The following is an 8,178-nucleotide window of genomic DNA, read 5'->3' on the forward strand; positions in this document are numbered from 1 at the left end:
GACCCCATTGTTGTGCTCAGTGTTATCTTCTCCAGGCGTCCTGAGAGCAGGTTTCCTGGTGGTCTCTGTGCCATCAGCATTGAGTCCATGTACATGGAGAGACCAAGACCTGTCCTGCTACTCCGTGCTGCCAGCAGCAGTCACTTATCCTCCTCTTTCTCTCTGGTCTTTGCTGGGGTCAGAAGGGCTGTGTATGGGACTTCTTTTTACAACATAAAAACTACTTAAAATGATTAACCGAATTCCTGGGTCTCTTCTTCCCCAGCTATGAGAGAATGTAAGATCAGAGTTCTCTGGAAATTTGGAGCCTCTCCAACATCCTCAAAAATTAAGGACCGAGTTTTACATGGAAAATCATGGGAAGATGGGTTTCCTCAATGCTTGTGTTCTGTTCCCCTCTGCTACACTGTCTACTCCAGAAATACTCCTTTTATTCATTTGTGATATACCAAACTGTAATTTCCAGGGAGTGAGGAAATGTCGATGAGATCTTGAGACTTGCATGTCTCTTGAGTCTTGGTGGTAAATGAACCAGCTTGAATGCTGAGCTCTACTTGGCGGAGAACATTGATTTGCTGAAGTCCATGCATGCGCAATGTTGGACTTATCTTCTTCTTGACATTGAGATACTGTTTTGCTCTTTGGAAGAGCCCTGTGTGGACAGGCCTTTTGAATATTTGCATTTTATTTCCAGAGTTGCTCCAGAGTTCCAGAGTTGCTTACTTGGGTAAATGTATCACTTTGCATACCCCTTTACCTCATTTTCTAGAGGAAAGAAAAGCAACCAAGTGACAGGCCTGACAGCAAATTAAGCTATTGGGCCAAAAATTGCATGTGAATAAATAGGTGGCAAGGTGGCAAAGTGCCATTTTGTCTAACCAGCTATTGGGGCTGGCTTTGGAGACATTAAAACATCCAGATAGTGAGACTTAGGCATCTCTATGTTAAAATCTTGCATTTTAAAATGAAGAGGGTCAGAGTCAGATGTTCTCTCAGGTCCCATTTGGGCCCTAAACCTAATCCTGCCAACTTCTTCCTATGATTCTGATCCGTATCATGAAGGCCAAGAATGAAGGAAATAAAGGAGGAGAGTGAGCTTAGAATCTTTAAGAACTAGAGTTGTGAGGAAACCTGAGCCAACATTTTGTTTAATCTTTTTAGTGAGGTTAGGCAATGGGTGAAAGAATGTTCCCCAGGCATACAACCCCTAGTGCCTAAGCTAACTGGCAACCTTTTCGAAAGAAGTCATCATCCGGAACCTTAGATCCATCTTACAGCCAAACAACATTTTGATAGTCACTGATGCAAGCTGTGACTTAACAAGGAAACCAAGACCCTTGATTTTATTTTTAAATTTTTTTTATTGACGTGTAATAATATACATGCAGAAAAGTACACATTTGACAAATGCACAGCTTGATGAATTTTCACAAAGTGCACATACTCACTTGACAACCCAAATAAACAGAACATTGCCAAGCGCATCAGAAACCCCCTCATCCTCCCTTCTGGTAGCTTCCTGCGCTGCCTCTGCCACCCATGCTGCCTGTAGCCACTGTCCTGATCTTTAACAGCACAGATTACTTTGGTCTGTTTCTGTGTACTCTGTATAAATGAACTCATGCAGTATGTACTAGTTTGTGTTTTCGCTTCTTTTGGCCAATATCATGCTTGTGAAATTCATCCACATTGCGTGTGTGTAGTTAGTTGTATGCCATTCATTCTCATTGCTGTAGAGCAGTGGTCCCCAACCTTTTTGGCACCAGGGACTGGTGCTCCTATGAGAATCTAATGCCCGATGATCTGAGGTGGAGCTGAGGCGGTGGTGCTAGTGCTGGAGAGCGGCTGCAAATACAGATGAAGTTTTGCTCACTTGACCCCACTTACCTTCAGTGCGGCTGGTTCCTAACAGGCCACTGACCGGTACTTTTTGCCGTCTGGAGGTTGGGGATCCCTGCTGTAGAGTATTCCACTGTGTGAATGTGCCACAGTTTATTGGTCTGTTCTACCATAGATGGGCATTTGGGTTTTCAGTCTTTGGCTATTATGAATAGTGTGTTTGAAAACGTTCTAGAATATGGCTCTTGATGAACATGGGTCCATATTACAGTTGAGTTTATACTCAGAAGTGGAATTTCTGAGTCCTATGGGCTATGTATGTTCAGCTTTGAGATACTGCCACTTTTCCTAAGTTACCATACCAATGTGTGAGAGCTTTACCAGTGTGTGAGAGCTTCTCTCCCTCACATTCTCAGTACACTTAGTATTTCCCCTTCTTTTTACCTTAGCCATTCTGGTGGGTATGTGATGGTATTTGTTGTGATTTCTCACTCTTTATATTTGATTCTGAAATACTTGGTTATGTGCTTATCATAGACTTTTTTTATCTTCACTGTTTTCAGATAGTGACCTTAGAAAGGCATTATTATTTTAAGTTTTCAAAGAGACTGATGTGTTCTAACAGACTCATCTTTCAGCTGTTCTGCAAGAGAGGAGCTTATGGAGTTGCTGTCTTACACTACATAACATTCTGTTCTCGCCGTATGTTTGGTTTTTGCAGTGAGATCAGCAGAAATAAGAACAAGGTCCAAATTAAGCCAGCTTAATTTGGTCTAGCTGAATGTATTAGCAGCAAACCTGGACATTTATAGTTCTATATAGGGGAGTTGGCAGGTGAAAGACGGATAAGTCTGAAGCTTGTTCACATGGAGGCCCCGTGAGACCAAACTGATTTTCAGGTTTGGAGTGGGGCATTCCCCTGTGGCAGTCCAGTAAGTACCCTGCCAGGATAGAGGGATTGCAAAGAAGAAAAATGAAGAAGTAGCTCCGAACCACTTGTCAGCCAAAAGCACAACCATAGTGTTACTTCTTAGGGTGGAATCCAGGTTTTTCTCTGGGTCAGGGCAATTTCATGATCTGAAAAATTTACTCTGAAGATCCTGAAGGAAAATTTAAGCTTGACTAGGAAATAGTGCTGGTGTATGAAGCATGCGAGAGAGACCCAGTTCTTATGTAAGTGGAAGCTGGTGATATGATTCATTCTCCAGCTATTTTCCTGAGAGTTCACACCCAGCATGGGAAGGTGATTAATGAAGACAGATTTGGCATCCTTGTTTATGCTGCTACTTTTGCCATTTCTGCTCTTCTAGGGCCCATGTCAGGTGCTCAGTGAATGAGGGACATGAGGTGGGGTGAGGTCTCTAGAGCCTGACGTGTGATTCCTGTGGTCCACAGGTGAAGACCAGCTGAATAGATTGGAGCCCTAGTCTGTATATGATGGGAGTCTTGCTTAGCATAGGGTTGCCGTTGCCAGAAAATGAAGCCACTATGGACTTTGCAAAGGACGGACTTTAGTAGGATGACAAGATGCTGCTTCCTAGGACTCCGATGGCTTGTTTTCTCATTAGCCACCCTGTGGATTGTGTAAGGTAGGTTGTTAGTATCCCTTCTAGGAAAAGTCCCCAGAGGTTGGTAGGATCCTGAGGGACCCATTCTCTATTATACCCATCACAGTGTTGGATAAAAGTTGAATGTATGTCTATGTTTCGGGGATATGACTTTTAGGACTTTATGCTAATACTGTTATTACAGATGTGCCATTATATTGGGCAGAAGGGGATGAGAGTGGCCTGAAGGAGAGTGTGTGTGTGTGCTTATGCATGTGTGTGGATGTGTGTGTTCTGTAGTGTAGCAAGTGTGTTTTTGTAGCTGAAAGGAAAGAAAGAAGTCTTTTTTGAGCACTGATAAGAGTGCAGGTCTGGTCTTTTATCTCATTCAATCTCATTTGAGTCTTCATTTTGTATATGTGAAAGAGTCTTGCAGGGCTTGATAATTTTTAGATTAGTTACCTGGGAGAGTGTAAGGGGAGGTAGGTGTGGGTAGCTGAAAACTAAAACGAAAGCCACCCTCAAGAGGAAATATAGCATAGAAAGACACTGCTTCGGCCACCAATGGAGCAGTTACCCTCAGCAAGGACATTAGTTAAAGAACTTAAGAAATATGGTTGCGTTTAGGGCCTTCCCATGACACCACTGTGCCAAACAAAGCAGGTTCGGTTACTAGGACTTTTTCCTTTTGGAAGGCAAGCCCTGGGGCTCGATACCTGCTGTGGATTTCTGACTTTTATAGTCAGAAAGAATAAGGCCGGCTCTTATCTAGCCTCTTGCTGAGAAGAGGGCGTTTTAGCTTGCCAGACTGAGTTCCCTGAGGGCAGAAGCCATGTCTTTTGTATCCTCAGTGCTGAGCACAAAATTAAGTATTTCGTTGACTGAAGGGGGAAAACATGAAGAATTTAAGGGAAAAAAATGGATTATAATTTTGAAAAATGTTTTACGCCTTGCCCTTTCCCCAAAGGATTTGACATCATTTCCAGAAATTGCCGTTTAGAGTCATTGAGAGCTGGCTTACAGGAAGGTGATGTCCATAGACCAGCGGTCCCCAACCTTTTTGGCGCTAGGGATTGGTTTTGTGGAAGACAATTTTTCCATGGACCGGGGTTGGGGTGCAGGGGAGGGATGGTTTCGGGATGATTCCAGTGCATTACATTTATTTTGTAATTTGTTTCTATTATTATTACAATGTAATGTATAATGAAGTAATTATACAGCTCACCATAATGCAGAATCAGTGGGAGCCCTGAGCTTGTTTTCTTGCAACTAGACGGTCCCATCTGGGAACGATGAGAGACATTGACACCCGAAGCGTGTTGCTTATGTCCAGTCTACTCTGTAATCTCGTTTTGGTTGCTGTCGCTGCAGAAAACTCTGATTCACAAAGATAGGATGTTGGAAATGGAAGCAGGCTTTCAGCTGCTTTTGTGGCAATCTCAGGATATTCCGCTTTGACTTTAATACAGAACATAGGGAGATTTGAAGTCGTCTCAAACATACTTTTAAGGCCACCGTCATTTCCGATCCCTCACATGCGCAGGTCACAATAGGGTTTGCGCTTCTATGAGAATCTGATGCTCGATGATCTGAGGTGGAGCTGAGGCGGTGATGCTAGCGCTGAGGAGCGGCTGCAAATATAGATGAAGCTTAGCTTGCTCACCCACAGCTTACCTGCTGTGTAGCATGGTTCCTAACAGGCCCTGGACTGCTACCGGTGTGTGGTCCAGGGATTGGGGACCCCTGCCATAGAGGGTAGATAAGATAGGTATCAGTAAATGCTTCCTGTTACTATCATTATTGGTTACCAGAATGTATAATAGAAAATGGGTTCTTGGTCTTACTCTTCCACTTCCTTTCCTCCTCAAAGGAAGCTCATTATCAAAATGCACAGTGGTGGTGATATAGATGGTGGTGACTGTGAGTCAACACTAACTGCAAATAAATCCATTGTAAAATTCAGAAGTACTTTGTTCAGATACCTTACAGCAGATCATGATATACTTCCTAACATGATGCCACACTGTGCTAAGGAACTGTGGCTCTCAGTATGGTGCAGAAGAAAACTCAGCCCCTGCCTTCTGTGGACTTCACTGCCATAAGTCAGACTGTTCATTCATCGTCAGTTTGCTATTGCCACTGCATGACAAGCTACCTCAACACTTAGCGGCTTGAAACTGTAAGTTTTTATTGGTATTTAAGGGACTACAGGTCAGTTGGGTGGTTCTTTGGTTCTCACACGTGTTCACTTATGTAACCTGGGGGTCAGCCTGCTGGGCTTTCTTACATGTTTTGGGGGTTGGCAGGCTGAGTCTGGTCTCCGACGATGACAGCTAGGCTCCCTTCCTCAAGGTCTGCCTTCTTTTCTGTTAAAATTTTATTTAGATTCAAGTATATAGTACATTGGTTAGACATTTATATAATTTATGAAACAATCCCCCTGATTACTCTATCTTCTCTCTGGCTCTGCACACAGCCATTGCATTTTTGCTGACTGCATTCTCTATGCCATGCTCCCTATCCCCGTGACCATCAATCAACTACTAATTGGTACTTGTTCAACCCTTCACCCCTTCCTCCCAGCTTCCCAACCCGCCTCCCCTCTGGCTGTCGTCACCAGATTGTCCTCTGTATTTGTGAGTCTGTTTTTGATTAGTTTGTCCTTTCTGTTCCTTAACTTCCACATATAAGCCTGCCTTCTTGCAGCAGGCTAGCCCAGGTTATTTATCTGGTCCTAAGAGTGTAAGCAAAAAGCAATGAATGCTTTTGAAGGTCCTGGTTCGGAACTGGCCTACTGTGACATCTGCATTTTATCAGCCAGAGCAAGGTGTGAGACTAGTTGGGATCCAGAGTAAGGATAGAGATTCTTCTTGATGGGAGTTGCTGCAGAATCTCATTGCAGGGGGCATGGATACAGGAGACCATTAATAGGGGCCATCGATGCAGCCAATCTATCCCACTCATTCTTTTATTCATTCATTGCATAATCCTTCTTGTGAACCCTTAAACAATCCTTTATTCTCTTGTTGCATTCCATATTAATTAAAACTCAGGAAAGACTGTACTTTTACTGTGCATAGTCTCTGAGGGAGCCAACAAGATGAATAAGATACCAGCCTCGCCTTACAGAAGTTCGTAACCAAAGGGGTGGAGAAGATGGACAGGAAGGCGGCCAAGAATGAAAGAACTGGAATGGAGCCCGAAGAAGTTTGTGTACAAAGTGGGCTGTAAACCCAGAGGAAGGATGAACCAAGTTTTTGGGTTGGGGCAGCTTTCTCAGAAGAGGAATTATGTCACCCAGGAACTGGGAGCAGGTAATGGCTGGAGAACAGGGCGAGAAGAGAGGGCGTGCGGCAGGTGAAGTGCCTGAGGAGGGCAAAAGGACCTCAGTAGTTTGTTCTTGAATGCTTGGTTTACCGTAGCGATGGGAATGGGAGGTGATGAAGTTGGAAGAAGTGTACTTGGGCTGGGTAGAAAAGCCTGTGAGGGTTCAGGATCTCAGACATTATTAATGGCCAAAAGGGAGTTGTTAGCAGAATTTTTTTTTTCTTTCACATTCAAGTGACTCATGCACTTTGAGGAACAGACCGTGATTGTTGCACCCTGATGCCTTTGCCTCATCAGGAGGAGGAAGACAGGAAAGTATAGTTCTGTGGATTCCAAACTGTGTTGAGGTGCCCTGGGGTACCACAGGATAGTCACGAGGGTGCCATAGGATATTATAAAATTTTGGAAAACAACAACAAAAACAGCTACATCTGCCAGATGCTACTTAACTACTGTTATTAACTTGTTTGGACCTAACTAGAGCTGACCCTTGAACAATGTGGGGGTTAGGGAAGCCAATTTCCTTGTTCAGTCAGAAATATGTGTATAACTTTTGACTCCCCCAAAACCTAACTACTTATTAGCTACCGTTGCCTGGAAACCTTACTCATAACATAAACAGTCGACTATCACATATTTTGTATATCGTATGTATTATACACTGTATTCTCACAATAAAGTCTGCTAGAAAAAAAGAATGTTATTAAGATTACAAGGAAGAGAAAATGCTTTTACTATATTTTAAAAAATCCACGTGTAAGTGGACTCATGCGGTTCAAACCTGTGTTGTTCAAGAATCTGTTGTACTTAGTAAATGGAGCTTGTAGTAGTTACTTCCTTTGGCCTGAGGGCACCCTGAAAAAGCTACTGAATCACAAACAGTGCAGTAAAGTCGGAAAGCTTGAGTGTGGGAAGTATGGTCAACTCCTTAAGAGTGCTGGGTTCAAATCCTGCCCCACCTTACAATTAGAGGTGTGACCTTGGGCAAGTGAGTTACTTTTCTCTGACTTTATCTGTAAAGCGGAGATAATACCTTCTTCCCTATGGTTATCAAGAGGAACAAATGAGTTTGTAAAAGGAAAGGGCTTTAAATGGAGCCTGTCACCTGTAAGTACTAATATTGGATGCTCCCTTAGTACCATTATTAATTTGGTAATGTCACCATCTCTGGCTGTCGCTAGCTCAGTTGTCTTTCTGTGATGGCAGCAGAAGCGCAGCACGGGTACCCTTGTCGGGGGAAAGAAGGCCTGCAAAGAAGTTCAGGAGCCTTCGAGCCGCAAATGGGACGTTATATTCTGCGTGAAATTACAGGCTGAAATGGGCACTGCTGTACATCTTTATGCTCATCCATAAAATCCTAGTTCTCCACTAGCCTCTCATTTCAAGAAACTTACTTTCCAAATGCAGCTCAGGTTTCAAAGTGAGGCGCTCGGGCGCATTCATTCATATTGTCTCTTTCCAATGT

General features: G+C 43.4%; 1 protein-coding gene across 7 annotated transcripts in view; it reads left to right on the forward strand.

Moving 5' to 3' along the window:
- The window catches only part of MGAT5 (mannosyl (alpha-1,6-)-glycoprotein beta-1,6-N-acetyl-glucosaminyltransferase), a 330,189-nt gene that overhangs the window by 85,843 nt on the left and 236,168 nt on the right, over nucleotides 1–8,178 (forward strand). Inside the window, exon 1 of one of the 7 annotated variants that reach the window (XM_025039243.1) lies at nucleotides 3,245–3,428. The exons of the other annotated variants lie outside the window; for them this stretch is intronic. The gene's annotated coding sequence lies outside the window, so the exon portion shown is untranslated. Of the gene's footprint in view, nucleotides 1–3,244; nucleotides 3,429–8,178 lie in introns of those variants that run through there. 7 annotated transcript variants of the gene reach the window in all.

This window comes from Pteropus alecto, unplaced genomic scaffold, assembly GCF_000325575.1.
Source record: "Pteropus alecto unplaced genomic scaffold, ASM32557v1 scaffold3, whole genome shotgun sequence".
Classification (NCBI taxonomy): domain Eukaryota; kingdom Metazoa; phylum Chordata; class Mammalia; order Chiroptera; family Pteropodidae; genus Pteropus; species Pteropus alecto.